This window comes from Pavona decussata, unplaced genomic scaffold, assembly GCF_977016875.1.
Source record: "Pavona decussata unplaced genomic scaffold, jaPavDecu1.1 SCAFFOLD_307, whole genome shotgun sequence".
Classification (NCBI taxonomy): Eukaryota; Metazoa; Cnidaria; class Anthozoa; order Scleractinia; family Agariciidae; genus Pavona; species Pavona decussata.
This window is the reverse complement of record NW_028145700.1, coordinates 328,301-345,081: the sequence shown is the minus strand read 5'-3', so window position 1 is coordinate 345,081 and position 16,781 is coordinate 328,301. Positions and strand designations below refer to the sequence as shown.

The following is a 16,781-nucleotide window of genomic DNA, read 5'->3' as shown; positions in this document are numbered from 1 at the left end:
AGTCATGTGTATGTAGCCACCGTAGTAACCATTTCCTTGAGTTTTCTGCGGTTTTTTTTACTCATTGAGCGAAAGTTGAAACGAGAGCAGCTTTCCATTTAACAAAAATGTTTGGTTGGAAATTCCAAAAAACTTTCCGCGTCAAATGATGGAGCTCCTGATTATTTATACGGACCGGTGAGGATCGCGCGTGGAGAAATTTGAAGTTTTTACACCTGTTCAAAACGATGGCGCCGCGTGCGTTGCTACAGTTGAATGAATGAAGAAAAGCTTACACTTCACTGACATGTATTAGGACACGTAACTTTAGCGAATTCTTTCTGAGCTGCTTTTCTATCATGGTTCAAATGATACCTCCCAAAAAGTTCAAACAGCCGTGAAACGTTATATGGTGCTGCAAAATTGTGGCGCGGATTTTGACACTGATCTCTGTCAGCTCTCACTGTTCTCTTGCTTATGTTGAACTGGGAAAAGAGGCTGTAATTGCTACTTGGAATCAAGTTCCGTGGACAAGCATAGGAAGAAAAAAAACAACAACTGACTATATGAAAGAAAAAAATATTAATACTGACAAAAAACTATGTGATTTCAATAATGGGTGTAATACATTGGTAAATGAACTTCTTGTAGTGCAATTTTGGTCTGAAATCATATTTGTGATTTCAAATCAAACTCGCGTTGCCCGCTCGTTCGATTTTGAAATTACGCGTATGATTTCTGACCAAATTGCACTCCACTCAGAACATTTCTTGCAGCGAATGCAACTTAAATTAAGATTACAGAATCCGGTTGTGCTATTATGAAGGTCAGTTTCTTGTTAGTAAAAAAATATATATCCATATCTCCACTCAGTTACCACACCCATGCAAAAATCATACGAACTAGTTTAAGAACGAGTTTAGCGTGAATTCACTTATCGATATGTTTGAAACACGTTTTCAACAGGAGCTATATATCGACCAGCAGGCCCTCGCTTTTAATAACTTGATGTAACGAATTTCTAGACTTTTAGCAGGTGATTGCGTCTTCAATGTTGCTTTAACATATTTTGATCACGTATGTTAACATGCAAACAAGCAAGGCTACCAGCTCGCGTGCGTCACTAGACAAAGGGCACCATTTACATTTGTAAACTTCAAATTGGCCAAGTGTGTGTCTGGCGTTAAGTTTCTTATTATAAAACCATCGATATACATCACAACTGTTAATCTTTTTCTTTCCAAGATTCTGAATGTAACAAACTAGCATTAAATTGGCTGGCATCGGTTTCGCGCACATTCCACCACTTATACTTTGGCGGATCAATACTACAACCCTTTCTTAGCTGATACTGAAACAATAGGGTATAAAACAAACGCTTGATCATTGGTAAACAAGCTTCAATGTAAGATCTTCTTTTCTCTTTCGGAAGGAAAATACTGCTCTTCCCAACAATGGTTAATTAGTACCGATATCGATAAGGTATTCATCTGAAGTCATGACATTGTCTTAATGTTTGAACTTTAAGTAATTAATTATTAAGGGTTGTCGCTTCACCCTCCATTATGGCGGAAGCAATAGCATCCTTCATTGCCTTTCTGTAAATTTTGTAAGAATGTTTAATTTTTCAATTCATGTGTTCGGAAGCTACAGTTTATTTTCTCGTCTCTATATTGTTACCTCTTATTTTCCCTTCCAGTGAGAAACGAAAATTATTCTCTTCTCGGTAATGATTACTGATCAATTTTCTAATTCATGAGGTAGTTGTCTACAGTATTCAGTCCACATTTTTGAAGGTAAAAAAATAAGAAATTTTGAAATGTAGTAAGCAGGACACAATCTGACAGAAGAAAAATAAAATCAACTGGATTGCAAACGAGTTCATAATTTTGGCAAAATTTGCTCAAACCCACCTTGGGAAAGGCTCCGTCAGAAAGCCTTTAATCGCAATTTTTAATTTTTTTCATACGCTTGAATTGTTACATGTAAACACTGTTACAATGCTCGCGAATACCTTGGCCTAAACTCAAACGCCATTACACTATCCCAGCTACATCACTAACATTTATCAAACCCTTTATTCCCGGAGAAGTTTGTTATTTTCACTTACTAGCTTAAGATATCTCTGCGCTTTAATAGTTTGAGCCGAGCTCCTCTTTCATGTAAATATCTTCACGACCTGACCACCAAGTTAATCTTTGTTTTTGGAGCTACTAGACATTTTAAAACTGATAAAACATGTTATACCCTCGTTTGGTTTCAGCATGCTTGTACGATGCGTATTTAGATGGTCAGACTTTACACGTGTCCGTCGTTTAACATGTTACTTTACTTGACTACATGGACCGAAATGTCATTCTTCTGTGGGAATGAGAGAAAGAAGAAAAAATGGTACAAACTCTAAAGAACACAGAATGACTCTGATTTTACTTTGGTATGGTCCGATTGTGTTACCTGCTGTTGTTGAAGTCGTTCCTTGCCTGTATTAGAGAATACTCTTGTCTATTTAACTCCAAACGTTAACATTATACAATCAAGCCTCAATATTAAGGCCCCGCCCGGTATTCCTTTAACAAACTTCTCCGAAATAAAGGGTTTTTTGAAAGTGTTAGTGATGTAGCTTGGATAGTGTAATAGCGTTTGTGTTTAAGCCAAGGTATTCCCGAGCATTTTAACAGTGTTTAACAATTCAAACGTATGAAAAAAAAAATTGAAAATTGAGATTAAAGGCTTTCTGACCAAGCCTTTTCCAAGAAGGGTTAGGGCAAAAACGTAGTTTACATTTCATTGGAAAAAAAAATTTTGCAAAAATTATAAAATCTTTTGCAATCCAGTTTTTCTTCTGTTAGTTTGTGTCCTGGTTACTACATTTCCGAATTTCTTATTTTTCTTTTACCTCCAAAAATGTGGACTGAATACAGTAGACATCTATGTTATAGCTCATGTATTAGAAAATTGATCAGTAATCATTACCGACCTAAAAACCGAAACCCAATTTCTTGGGTTTGCTAGGTAGGTAGGAAGGTTGTTACGTAAGGCTATTTATCGAGATTAAAAACTGGCTTGCATGAGTGATTGCGTAAGAATTTGATTTCTTAAAATTGACGTGAAGAAGTAAGCGTTTAAAACTTTTTGCTCTTGGGCTCCGCTTGAGGTCGGCCTTAAGCACGTCCCTGATTACTGTGATAGCCCTTACAGTGAATGTTTGGCTACCTTCAGTACATTTCTTTCAGCGAGTGCAACTTAAATTAAAATTACAGAACCCGGTTGTACTATTGTGAAGGTCAGTTTCTTGTTAGTAAAAAAATATGTATCCATATCTCCACTCAGTTACCACACCTATGCAAAAATCATACGAACTAGTTTAAGAATTTAGTGTGAATTCACTTACCCATATGTTTGAAAAACGTTTTCAACAGGAGCGCTCAATAGACCATCAGGCCCTCGCTTTTAATAGCTTGATGTAACGAATTTCTAGACTGTTAGCAGGTGATTGCGTCTTCAATGTTGCTTTAACATATTTTGATCACGCATGTTAACATGCAAACAAGCAAGGCTACCAGCTTGCGTGCGTCACCAGACAAAAAGCACCATTTACATTTGAAAACTTCAAATTGGCCAAGTGTGTGTCTGGCGTTAAGTTTCTTATTATAAAACCACCGATATACATCACAACTGTTAATCTTTTTCTTTCTAAGATTCTGAATGTAACAAACTAGCATTAAATTGGCTGGCATCGGTTTCCCGCACTTTCCACCACTTATACTTTGACGGATCAATACTACAACCCTTTCTTAGCTGATACTGAAAAAATAGGGTATAAAACAAACGCCTAATCATTGGTAAACAAGCTTCAATGTAAGATCTTCTTTTCTCTTTCGGAAGGAAAATACTGCTCTTCCCAACAATGGTTAATTAGTAAGGATATTGAGAAGGTATTCATCTGAAGTCATGACATTGTCTTAATGTTTGAACTTTAAGTAATTAATTATTAAGGGTTGTCGTCATTTCGCTTCACCCTCCAGTATGGCGGAAGAAATAACATCCTTCATTGCCTTTCTGTAAATTTTGTAAGAATGTTTAACTTTTCAATTCATGTGTTCGGAAGCTACAGTTTATTTTCTCGTCACTATATTGTTACCTCTTCTTTTCCCTTCCAGTAAGAAACGAAAATTATTCTCTTCTCGGTGAGGGTAAAAATAAAAAATAAGAAATTTGGAAATGTAGTAAGCTGGACACAAACACAGAAGAAAATAAAATCAATTAGATTGGAAATGATTTTATAATTTTGGCAAAATTTGCTCAAACCCACCTTGGGAAAGGCTCGGTCAGAAAGCCTTTAATTGCAATTTGTAATTTTTTCATAGGCTTAAATTCGGTTAAACCCTGTTAACTAAAATGCTCCGGAATGCCTTGCACACAAACGTCATTACGCGCTGCTATCCGTGTGACGCGCGGAGTCGGTTTTGTGTTATATCTTGATGGGCACCCTGTGTATATAATACTATAAAAAGTAATTTCATTGATTGCGCATTCTCCATTTCTTAAAGAATCCAAAGTAACCACAACAAGTTTCCTCAAATCACACTATTTTGAAAATGAGCTGTTTTGAATTGGCCACTTTTTGTGTAAAACAAGATGCCTGCTATACTGGCATTACGCGTGATGCTGGGGCTGATTCATTTATTCCAACTGTATGCTTTGCCGATTGATAGGACTATCCTTGCTAGTGGAATAGTTTAAGTCACGACGATCGCGTTACGTTGTTTCCTTGTGTTACGCGACTCAGACTATCACCGGAAATTTTAGCCTCCCACGCAGACGTTCTTAGGGCAAGAACGCGTGACGAACCCCTAAGAACGTCTGCGTGGGAGGCTACGGAAAATTTGTGAAATTCCATTACGATAACGTAAGCTTCTCAATGACCTCTTTCCAGTCTCGCGTCGTGGTCTAAGACTGTCAAACAAAGCACGATTCCTTCGCCAGGAACTCTCCAATTTCCACCGTTTTACGTGTCGGGTGCTTCTTAGAAGTTATTCTTTCGATTTACCGCTTCAAAATGGTGAAATTTCCGTTTGAAAACGGCACACTTGAGTCCAGAACATGTTAAAAACAATGTGGCGCGACAATTTAATCCGTCTTTTATAAATATATCAAATGATGCATTGACGTCACACAGGTAGGGGTGAGTGGGTCCCCTCCCTCACGATATAAGCGACAAGAATAGATTTTGATTGGCCTGCCTTTGTTGAAGACAATCAGAGCAATACATCCCGAGTAGGAGAGGGGAGAGTTTAATGAATAAATTAATGTACCGATTTGTAGCTACTACGAAGAAAAAAAAAAAAAAACAAGATGCCTGCTACACTGGCATTACGCGTGATGCTGGGGCTGATTCATTTATTCCAACTGTATGCTTTGCCGATTGATAAGACTATCCTTGCTAGTGGAATAGTTTAAGTCACGACGATCGCGTTACGTTGTTTCCTTTGTGTTACGCGACTCAGAGTATCACCGGAAATTTTAGCCTCCCACGCAGACGTTCTTAGGGCAGGAACGCGTGACGAACCCCCAAGAACGTCTGCGTGGGAGGCTACGGAAAATTTGTGAAATTCCATTACGATAACGTAAGCTTCTCAATGACCTCTTTTCAGTCTCGCGTCGTGGTCTAAGACTGTCAAACAAAGCACGATTCCTTCGCCAGGAACTCACCAATTTCCACCGTTTTACGTGTCGGGTGCTTCTTAGAAGTTATTCTTTCGATTTACCGCTTCAAAATGGTGAAATTTCCGTTTGAAAACGGCACACTTGAGTCCAGAACATGTTAAAACAATATGGCGCGACTATTTAATCCGTCATTAATAATTATATCAAATGATGCATTGACGTCACACAGGTAGGGGTGAGTGGGTCCCCTCCCTCACGATATAAGCGACAAGAATGGATTTTGATTGGCCTGCCTTTGTTGAAGACAATCAGAACAATACATCCCGAGTAGGAGAGGGGAGAGTTTAATGAATAAATTATTGTACCGATTTGTAGCTACTACGAAGAAAAAAAAAAAAAAAAAGAAATCGACCCGTTTTAAGACACGGTATGCCCCCTCGGGGCATCCCGCGTAAAAAGAAATCGACCCGTTTTAAGACACGGTATGCCCCCCTCAGGGCATCCCGCGTAAAAAGCTTTTAACCAATCCGCACACGGCTATGTATACCACTGTCTTTTTAAGATTCTTTGACAAACTGCCATTAAATTGAATTCGCTGGCATCGGTTTCCCGCATTTTCCACCGCTTGTACTTTGACAGATCAATACCACAACCCTTTATGAGTTTATTTCCCCGAGCTGCAATGTCCCGGATGTCGATGTCGTCATCAGGGAATGGCCATATTGTGGCGGGAATGGCAGCCTGTCACGTGCGGAGTAGGTTTTGTGTTATTTCTTGATGGGTATCTTGAGTATATTGAAACTAATTCAGTAACACCATAAAAAGTAATTTCATCGATTACGCATTCTCCACTTCAATAATCCAAAGTAACCACAACAAGTTTCCTATTTTGAAAATAAGCTTTGTCTCGCGCTTTTTTAATTACGTTTTGAATTGGCTTATTTTTGTGTAAATAAAAGCTTTTAACCAATCCGCATACGGCTTTCAAAAATGCATTAATAATTCATAAGCATAAAACCTCCTCCTTATTAGTATGCGGCGTTTAATGTTTTTCTCGTATGTTAATTCCCAACGTTCACAAAAGCATCATTGTTATGAACTCTCTTGCCACACGCTTTTCCAGGTTTGAAGCCGTTCAAAAAACTCACAGCACGTGTTTTATCGGGTCTAAAACCACCCGGCTGCGTCTCATGGTTTTAAATCCCGATAAAACACTATCGCTCATGTTTTAAACATTACTTAGCCTCTCTTCCTCACTTTTCTCAACGGTGAGGGAGTATTTCTTTTTCCACAAATTGTGAAAACTGAAGAATCACTAGCATAGGAATAACAATACATCGAACTTCTGATCGATTTATCGCAAAAGTTAGGATTCCAACTTACAGTAATTCGAAGGTCGCGATTTCAACTATCGATAACCATCACAAAAGTTTTCTCAACTATCGATAGTTACAGTAGTCGTCAAAATCCTGTAGTCCTTTCTCTGTGATTGAAAAATACATCTCTTGTTCCCTGCTCATCAGTGTCTTTCGTTGTCGTGAAACCAGGAGCATTAAAATTTAAAATATAAGTTTGCTTTCTGTTTGTTTGATAGAAGCTTGTTTCAGGGGCTAGGTTGACGAAATCTTCCTTCATTAAGATGTATCGAAAGTATTGTTTGTTGACAAAAGTCTGTTATTGTATTTACAATAGTCTATTGCTCCAAAACAACACTTAGGATTCATCTTACTTAAAGAGGCGGCAAGTAGTCGCTCTGTATAAAAACGCACGATCTGATATTGAGTGAAGATATCAATTGCAACATTGCAATAGTATCGCAATGGTGTCACTAATATCGTAATAGTATCGCAATGGTATCACCTATATCGTAATAGTATCGCTATAGTATCACTTATATCGTAATAGTGCCGCGATGGTATTTCGACTATCGCAATAGTAGTCACCCATGAACATTAAATGGTTGTTTGGCAACCAAAACCCAAATTGTGTTGCTTTTGAGTCGCATAGAGTGTTCTTAGAGCCCCAAGAAAGGAGGCAGAAATCCTAGCAAATCAGTTCAATGGAGCGGTGTTGTGAAACCAACACCAAAACAATTATTCTGACCGAACACAACAGACGTAAACAGCAAATAAAAGAAACTTCAAACTTTTGAACTAAATTCGATTTTGAGACGATATTGTAGTTTATAAAACCAGATTGTTGGAAAAATATACATTTCATTCCGCAGTTTGAGGTTTTGCGAAGCGACGAGGACAAGTTCAGGATACATTGTGACTGTAAAGAATTGTATCCGTAAAACATTAAAGATCCTTAGATGCTTGTGCGAGTATGAAGTTTTCCAATAGAGAACGCGTGCGTGAACCAGTGTCATGTTGGCGGGAAAACGATACGAGTTTGTGAGAACGGCATAGTGGCAAAAACAAGTCCTCGAAACCTAGGTGATCTCGTCATTTTGGAGTTACGATAGGGACTAGCTATCATAATTCAAAGCAATTGTGTCAAGTTCGTCGCTCTCTAAGAGTGAAATAAAGCTTCCTTGGCTGTTTCTCTTCTGGGTACTTCCCCAAGAAGTACAAGAATGTAAAGGTCTCTGACTTCGCACCTTTTAATTTGTAGCTGACCAATGGGACCTTCAGTTAACGGTCACATAGAACAAAATCCACCATACTGGAGAACAAGCTACGCACTGGGACATACAAAACAAAGAAAATTCAAGTTTGACTGAAAGAAGTCACTTTGTTTGGGATGTCCCAGTGCGCAACTTGGTCTCCAGCATGGTGGATTCTGTACCATGTGATCGTAAACCGCAAAGGGACCAATTGCTTGCAGAAACAAATTAAATCCGTTCAGTGTATAAAAAATAAATAAAATGGCGAAGACAACGGGACTCAATAACAGAGTAGAGTAGATTTTGAAAAACAAAAATACTAACGAACTCGTCATTACCACATTTAATTATTCTTCACGTACTAATTAACAGTTTAAAATGGGCTTCAATTCAACACCAACTTCGATACAAACATTGAACTAAACGATTTCTACATAGCTGTCTCTATTCCCACCGAAGTGAACCCACACACACTGGTCTGAAACGAACGTACACCTGTCGACTTGCGCACTCTAGTTACCTGGCCAGTAACCTTGGTAGCTAGTGCTGGAGTACTTTTGGACAAGAGTCGCTCGCCTTCCGCCGAGTATCCTTGCGCAGTACTTACAAAATTAGTTACTCAAGCGCTTGCTAACTTGTAACCTGTCTCGCAATTTCGTTGCGCCCTTGCGACACAAGTTTCCCGAATCATTGCCTTGTGTAACATGCCCTGAAATGAACATGTCTCGCAACGTTTTTGGTGCAGTTACCGTTGCGAGAAGTAGAACCGACTTCTTTTTCTCGCAACGATTGCGGCAACAAAAAATTGCGGGACATGTTCATTTCAGAGCATGTTACACTAGGAAAGCGATACGTGCAACTTGTGTCGCGACAAAATTGCGAGACAAGTTGCAAGAAAACTTGCCTGGTGTAACGGTGGCTTAACATTGAAGACAGAGACAAGAGGTTACCTTGGCGGAGGCAAAACTATAACATCTTTTGTCGTATGGAGAGTCAAATCTCCCAAGCAGTTCCTTCACACGCTTCCCTTAGTTTTCATTTAAAGGAATAATTTGTCCGTCAATTCAGTCCGTAATATTTCTCCCCTCCTTTCCTTGCACTGTTCTTCCCAAACCAGTGATAAATTTATGAAACAAAGACAGCAGGGAATATTCATACTAAGTGAACCATCCATATCTTAACACTACTATAAATTTATGCCCTGGCTAAATTAATCTGGAAACCTACAATAACGCTTTAACCTCTAATGTCGAAGAACAAATTCTGTTAACTTGTCCTCATACTTCTCTTATTAAAGCATTGGTGAGAAGTTATTAAAATAGCAAGAAAATTCACCTTGAGTGATCATATCCTTAATTCTCATGACCTCAGGACTCCTGTCTGAGGTGTTAATAAGCATTGATAGTACAAGGAGAAATTTGATGCTGATCACTGTCAGGGCTTCAAATGGAAGTATCACGGGAATTTGGTGTTGTATCAAAAGCTTAAGGATGGTGCCTACTAATACCGAAGTATTTTTGTGCGGTTTGTTACTACGCGGGAAAAGCAGATCTTAGCAAGGCCTATTGGAATCCAAAAAGAAAATTGGGGGTAACCACGCATTTCTCAGAGATAATTAAACATTAGTATCTCTAAAAAACGCCAAAATATAAAGCAATGTATGGGATTTTTTCCTAAATTGAAGCCTAATTATCTCTGAAAAATGCATGGTTACCCCCAAATTTCTTTTGAGATACCAAAAGCATTTGGTAAGTTCTGCTTTTTCCGTATAGTTTTAAACCGCGCAAAAATATTCCTGTATTAGTAGGCACCACCCATAGGAAAACCGAGTATCTCGCGATGCGCAGAACGTATGCGCAGTAACAATAGTAGGCACCGTCCTTAAAAACGTTTTGTTATCAACAGAAATCTAAATGTATTGCTCAAATGTGTTGTAAATAATCACCCCAGTGTACTATCGCAACCGATGAGTGTCTCTGGCCACAGATGGACTGGGTTAGAATGGACTGCAACTTGAAAAAAATTAGGCTAACTGTTTTCAAGTTCTCGCGTTTTAGTTCCCAAAATGCACCGGAGTAAATCATGAGTCTTTCCTATCAGGAATTCAGTTGATTTCTTTTTCTTGATGTTCTAGAATTATGTTGTAACTAAGTGAAGGTGTTGTCGCTCCATTTTCACAATAAAAGGTCAAAATCACCGTGATACTTCCCCTTTAAAGGGTTAAGTAACTAGTGATAGGATAGAAGGTGCGCTAAGCAGCTACGACAACTGATCCAACGATATAATTCCGTCAGCTATCCTTGCAGCCTTTAAGTTAACACTGATAACTAAGATGTACGAAAGTCTTGAAACTACAGTAGAACCTCTCCTTACGGACTCTTCTCTATTACGGACAGTTCACTTAGTCCCTGAGGGACCGAAATCCATATAAACCCTCCTTCTCCAAAATGGACACCTCTATAATGCGGACGCTTATTCCTGTCCCCCTGGTGTTCGTAATAAAGAGGTTCGGCTGTACTTCCTAATCATATGGTTAGTTCTGCATCACTTGCTAGCTGTAAAGCAATCACCCTAACGGCAGTCGAACAGCTGGCAACCCCTGCCTTGTATCCTAACTTCAAAGACTCTAGCCCCAAATAACCCCCCACCACCCAACCCCTCTCGTCTCTCGTTATACTACAGGCTGCAAAGAGAGGTCTTATTGACCTTAGTATCTAAGAAAAATAAACAAAAGATTTGCTCAAACAGCGTGATGTAATAGCTATGAAAAGAGTAATCCACCATACGGATTGACATGGCGGCTGTATATTTTACCACTGAATACCTTGCGAACCCAACGCAGGAAACGGGCACATAAAAACCCAATTTTTGCGAACTTTTTCCTTGTACTGACAACACGGCATATGCTGGGTTTGAATTTAAAGAACCTTTCTTTGCGTTTTTTATGAGTATTTTAAGGTTCCTCGTACGCTAAGAGTCATGGGTAAATGTAACCGTCGCCATATTTTTTGGTACGGTGGATTACTAATTATAAATACAAAGACAAATAAAAATAATGGAAGTGAACATACATTGGAAACTCGCCTTAGCGAGACCTTACTACAACTCTCTTTTCAGTCCAAGGATTAGCTCATGCAGTGATTTTCTTTAACAATCAGTCGAAGGTCTACTAAATGTATCAAAAGCGGCCACCAACCGTATATTGTCTGGAGCTTCATTTGCTTTGGCCGAATCTATTTATGAATTTATGTAAAAACTATTATCAGTTTGAAGGGCGACACGCTGTTCAAGAAACTGACAATCACTTGAATTATCCTAAGAGATATTTGTTAAAATTGAAGGAGAATATACGTTTAAATTGGAACCTTGCCTCATAATCCCTTTAGGATTACAACTCCAAAATCTGGACAAGGCCATCATCTTTGGAGTTACTCCCATTTACACCAGAGCAACTGGTGCCACTACAATACGAACCCCCTCCCCCTCCAGCTTGTTTCCAATGGGTACCACTTCCTCCCCCAGAGTAGCCGCCTCCTCCACCTGATGCACCATTATCTTCCGATCCCCCTCCCCCACCACCAAACCCTCCAACCGCCCCTGGGGGTGGCCCTCCATTATATCCGCTATTCATTCCTCCAGCTCTTCCTCCCACCCAGCCCTGAGCACGTGACCCTCCTCTCTCTCCATGCTCTGATCCGGCCCTTGCACATCCCTGAGCAAACCAACCCGCACCCACTCCCCCATGCCAACTAGCATCTGCATTGTTACACTGACCTGGCTGCCCCCCAGTTCCTCCACGTCGAACCTGAGATGAAGTAGTACCCACGCTACTGGTGCCACTAGTAGCTGACTGACCATCTACCCCGTTATATCCAGCAGACGCACCCCCTCCCCCTCCGGCAGCTAACAAGAGCACATTACTTGTAGTATAAACAAAACTCCCTCCCCCTCCCCCTGTACCAGCCTGGTCCTCCACAGACAGTCCCAGTTCAGCTGCGGTCCTGCTAGTGGAATTTCCTCCCTTTACCTCTACTGAATCACCTCCCCTCTGACCCACCACAATGTTCATTACAGTTCCTTTATTCAGTGTGAATATGCCCTCCTTAGAGGCACCCCTTCCACCATAGTAAGTTCCTGGATTGTATCCATAGTTGTATGAGTGCGTTCCTCCTCGCTCGCCCCAGGCTTTGATCATGTAGCGAGCAGTTTTTGGAACTGTGAACGTCTGGATGATCCCATTACGCCCCTTGCGACCATTTGTTGTAAATGAAAATAGAGCTGATAAAGCTGAAAGAGTAGCAACGTCAATTAAACAGATGCTTCCTATACTTTAACGTTATGGATGGGAGACACTGCGAAGATCAATGAAAGTTACACCAGGCGAATTTGAAAATACTTTTAGGTGATTCGCATCTCGTCTACTGAGTGGATTGTACAAGCAATACAACGCGAGTGAGAGACTTTGCCACTTTATCTGAATTGAAAGCTAATGAACTCGGCCAAGATAACAGCAAAATTCTAAAGAATTCCTGCGGAAGTAATAGGAACGTGAGGCAAACCGACTGCACGTTAGAAATTATAAGTCGATTAAGTCAATGAATTAAGTTCCTAGTCTAGGCATAGGTTTGATTGGACGTATTTGATAATAAATTGTCTGTCATGACCTTTTAAACTGATAATAAGTTACATACAGCGATAGATAGTAATTTTAATTACCAGAACATGATTTTCCACTCCCGCTGAATCCAGAATTGCAGGTGCATTTGTGAGAACCTACAGTGTTAGCACACACAGCATTCACGTCACAGTCATGAGTGTGGGTTGCACATTCGTCAATATCTAGTGGAGAGAAGACAAATACCAATATCAACTATACAGTAACACCTTGCAGTAGGAATGTTTTTGAATTAGACATGGCTGATAATAAATTGTCTGTCATGACTTCTTAAACTCATGTTGAAAAAATAGTTTAAGTTACAAGCAGCAATACATGGTAATTCTAATTACCAGAACATGATTTTCCACTCCCGGTGAATCCAGATTTGCAGGTGCAGTTATGAGAACCTACAGTGTTAGTGCACACAGCATTCACGTCACAGTCATGAGTGTGGGTCGTGCATTCGTCAATATCTAGTGGAGAGAAGACAAATACCAATATCAACTATACAGTAACACCTTGCAGTAGGAATGTTTTTGGATTAGACATGGCTGATAATAAATTGTCTGTCATGACTTCTTAAACTCATGTTGAAAAAATAGTTTAAGTTACAAGCAGCAATATATAGTAATTCTAATTACCAGAACATGATTTTCCACTCCCGGTGAATCCAGATTTGCAGGTGCAGTTGTGTGAACCTACAGTGTTAGTGCACACAGCATTCACGTCACAGTCATGAGAATGGGTCGTGCATTCGTCAATATCTAGTGAAGAGAAGACAAATACCAATATCAACTATACAGTAACACGTTGCAGTAGGAATGTTTTTGGATTAGACATGGCTGATAATAAATTGTCTGTCATGACTTCTTAAACTCATGTTGAAAAAATAGTTTAAGTTACAAGCAGCAATATATAGTAATTCTAATTACCAGAACATGATTTTCCACTCCCGGTGAATCCAGATTTGCAGGTGCAGTTGTGTGAACCTACAGTGTTAGTGCACACAGCATTCACGTCACAGTCATGAGAATGGGTCGTGCATTCGTCAATATCTAGTGAAGAGAAGACAAATACCAAGATCAACTATACAATAACACGTTGCAGTAGGAATGGTTTTGGATTAGACGTGGCTGATAATAAATTGTCTGTCATGACTTCTTAAACTTATGTTGAAAAAATAGTTTAAGTTACAAGCAACAATACATAGTAATTCTAACTACCGGAACATGATTTTCCACTCCTGGTGAATCCAGATTTGCAGGTGCAGTTGTGAGAACCTACAGTGTTAGTGCACACAGCATTCACGTCACAGTCATGAGTGTGGATTGTGCATTCGTCAATATCTAGTGAAGAGAAGACAAATACCAAGATCAACTATACAATAACACCTTGTAGTAGGAACGCTTTATTTAGTTGGAGAATGTCGACGAGTTTGAAATCTCACATGACTGGACAGAGAACTTTAAGACTTAACTTTAGTATCTTAAGTGTCGTCTGTTTTCAGCTTTCAAAAAGGATTCTCAAACTCATTAATAATTCATGCAGTCAAAAGCCAATAAATGACCTCCATTTCGGTCAGGTGGATGAATCTTGATACCCCAATGAAACACCAGATGAAACACCACCAGGTTTTCATCTGAGATGAAACATGTTTTTCATCTGAGATCAAACATTTGCATTTTAATGAGATTAATTTCTTATTGTTTCATTTGAGAAGACATGTCAAAAACTCGGGCTTCGTGCCTTATCACGGGTTCCAAATACCTCGAAACAGATAAAAGCACTCGGCCTGCGGCCTCGTGCTTTCATCTGTTTCTCGGTATTTGGAACCCGTGATAAAGCACTCGCCCTCGTTTTTGACATATTACATAAAAAATTACATCAACTAGACCTATAGCGGTTTTAATCAAACAAATCATTAATTGCAGCCAAGAAGCTTTGTACTACTTCAGTTAAGCTAACATTGTAAACAAAACAACATTGTAATTTATGAAAGAATTAGGAATTTCAAGTAAAATAAGATAAATTAGTCTAAAGTTTTGTTGGGACTCGCATTTACTTGTGTTATATTAAGAGAAATAAAGAATCAAAGAACGCGAAAACAGTTTTTTCTTGGCTTGAGTTTCCATCGTAACTTATACTTGTGAAGGTTTCAGGTTTAGGTTAAGGTTTCAGTTTATTTACACTTGGATATAGTATTTACATTGTACATAGGAACATAGGAGTAAAATAACAAATAAAAGGAGAAATGAACTTTGCTGTCAAGATGTACATGCAACTGGCATTTTCCTGTTTTGTATGATGGTCACACGAGAATATGCTTTGAAATTACCACTTCATTGTACTCGGCTTAGACTGTTTTTATTAAAGAAAAGTACTTGACATAATTACCACCGCATGTTTTTCCGTTCCCAAAGTATCCAGGTTTACAGGTGCAGTTATAAGACCCCTTGGTATTATTACATGCAGCATTGACATCACACCGATCGGTGTTGGTTGCACACTCGTCAATATCTTAAGGAAAAACCATGCCAGAGATTAATTATTGAAAAATTAATTTCATTTTATTTATTTTTTATAGTCACTTTCAGTGTTACGTGCATGGCAGACTGGATAAAAAACTGAAAGACCGTTTAAATTATTAAGCCGGAAAATTTTCCACTTGTTGGGAAAAAGAAACGACAAATCACCTACAACTAATGACCTAAAAAGGCTGATAAAATTGTTAACCTGTTAACTTTGCACGGCTCTCACGAAAATTCAAACTATTTGACCTTGTTCGAACGGCTCTCTTCCCTAACTTCCGGTAGAATTCGGTCGTTTTGTCCGCAAGGCGATAAATTTCCGACTGACGCCTTAATATCCCTCCACGTCATTCTGAAGACAAATAAACCCATTTTCTTTGCCCAAAAACGAGTTTAACCGTAAATAAATCAGTTGTATTTACATTTAAGACTTAGGTCTGGTTACATGGCATGTAGTCCGCTCTGCACGTAACGTTGACAATGGTTGTAAAATAGCGTCATGGAGGCAAAAAATCACATTGTGATCACGTCATGAGTTATGATCAAAGTTACAAAGCCCTTGACTCCGTTTCTGTTAACTATTTTCGAAAGGAAAGTCCAACCTACTCCAAGTAATGGTATTTTTATCTTTCATCCCACTTTTAAATATTCACTTTAAACCTGTAATTGCAATTCGCATCCAAATAGAAGGTTTTCTATTAATCATTATCCTGTCTATTTACCCTTGCAAGTTCTCCCGTCTCCAGAATACCCGGGATTGCACGTACAGCGATAAGAACCAATAGTGTTGTTGCATATCGCATTTACGTCACATACGGGGGAAGAAGCGTTGCATTCATCAGCATCTAAAATAAAAACAAAACAACAACAACAAAATATTATAACTGGAGGCCCAATTAAAAAGATATGAAACTTAATTAGTAACGTAACCATCTTAAGAGATTACGCAAAAGTTTTTCTTTTCAAAAATTTGAGATTGTCACTGTAAGTAACTGTCATTGATTTTGTCGATGTTTAATGTTCAGTAATGTAGATGGTGATGATCTTGATAATGCTATCACAATGTGATGATAACAATAATGATAGTGAAGAAAGTTATGGTAGCGATTAGCTATGCTTTGGCAATTATTAAAAATAAGGATACACTTAACGTCCACATTCTGCAGGGATAAGCCATAACATGCAGTCATTAAAAGTTTTTGTTGATTAAAAAAGGATATTTCTTTCTTAACACTTCTATAGCATTGAATCCTGACATCATTTAAATTTTTTATAGCTAACAGTTGAAGTCTGACCGAACTCACCTCCCGTTTCCATGTCGCAATATGCAAGAACCGCCATG

The 16,781-nt window shown here is 38.9% G+C and overlaps 1 protein-coding gene and 1 pseudogene across 8 annotated transcripts in view; one reads left to right on the top strand and one right to left on the bottom strand.

The window, feature by feature from the left end:
* The window catches only part of LOC146454235 (uncharacterized), a 223,135-nt gene that overhangs the window by 69,881 nt on the left and 136,473 nt on the right, over nt 1-16,781 (top strand). The window lies entirely within an intron of this gene.
* LOC146454239 (uncharacterized) overlaps nt 1-16,781 on the bottom strand; it is a 113,163-nt pseudogene that overhangs the window by 72,597 nt on the left and 23,785 nt on the right. Inside the window, exons 9-15 of the transcript XR_014859298.1 lie at nt 16,162-16,284; nt 15,306-15,428; nt 14,135-14,257; nt 13,844-13,966; nt 13,553-13,675; nt 13,262-13,384; nt 12,971-13,093 (exon numbers count right to left, since the gene is read on the bottom strand). The product of XR_014859298.1 is annotated as an uncharacterized LOC146454239 (transcript). The remainder of the gene's footprint in view (nt 1-12,970; nt 13,094-13,261; nt 13,385-13,552; nt 13,676-13,843; nt 13,967-14,134; nt 14,258-15,305; nt 15,429-16,161; nt 16,285-16,781) is intronic.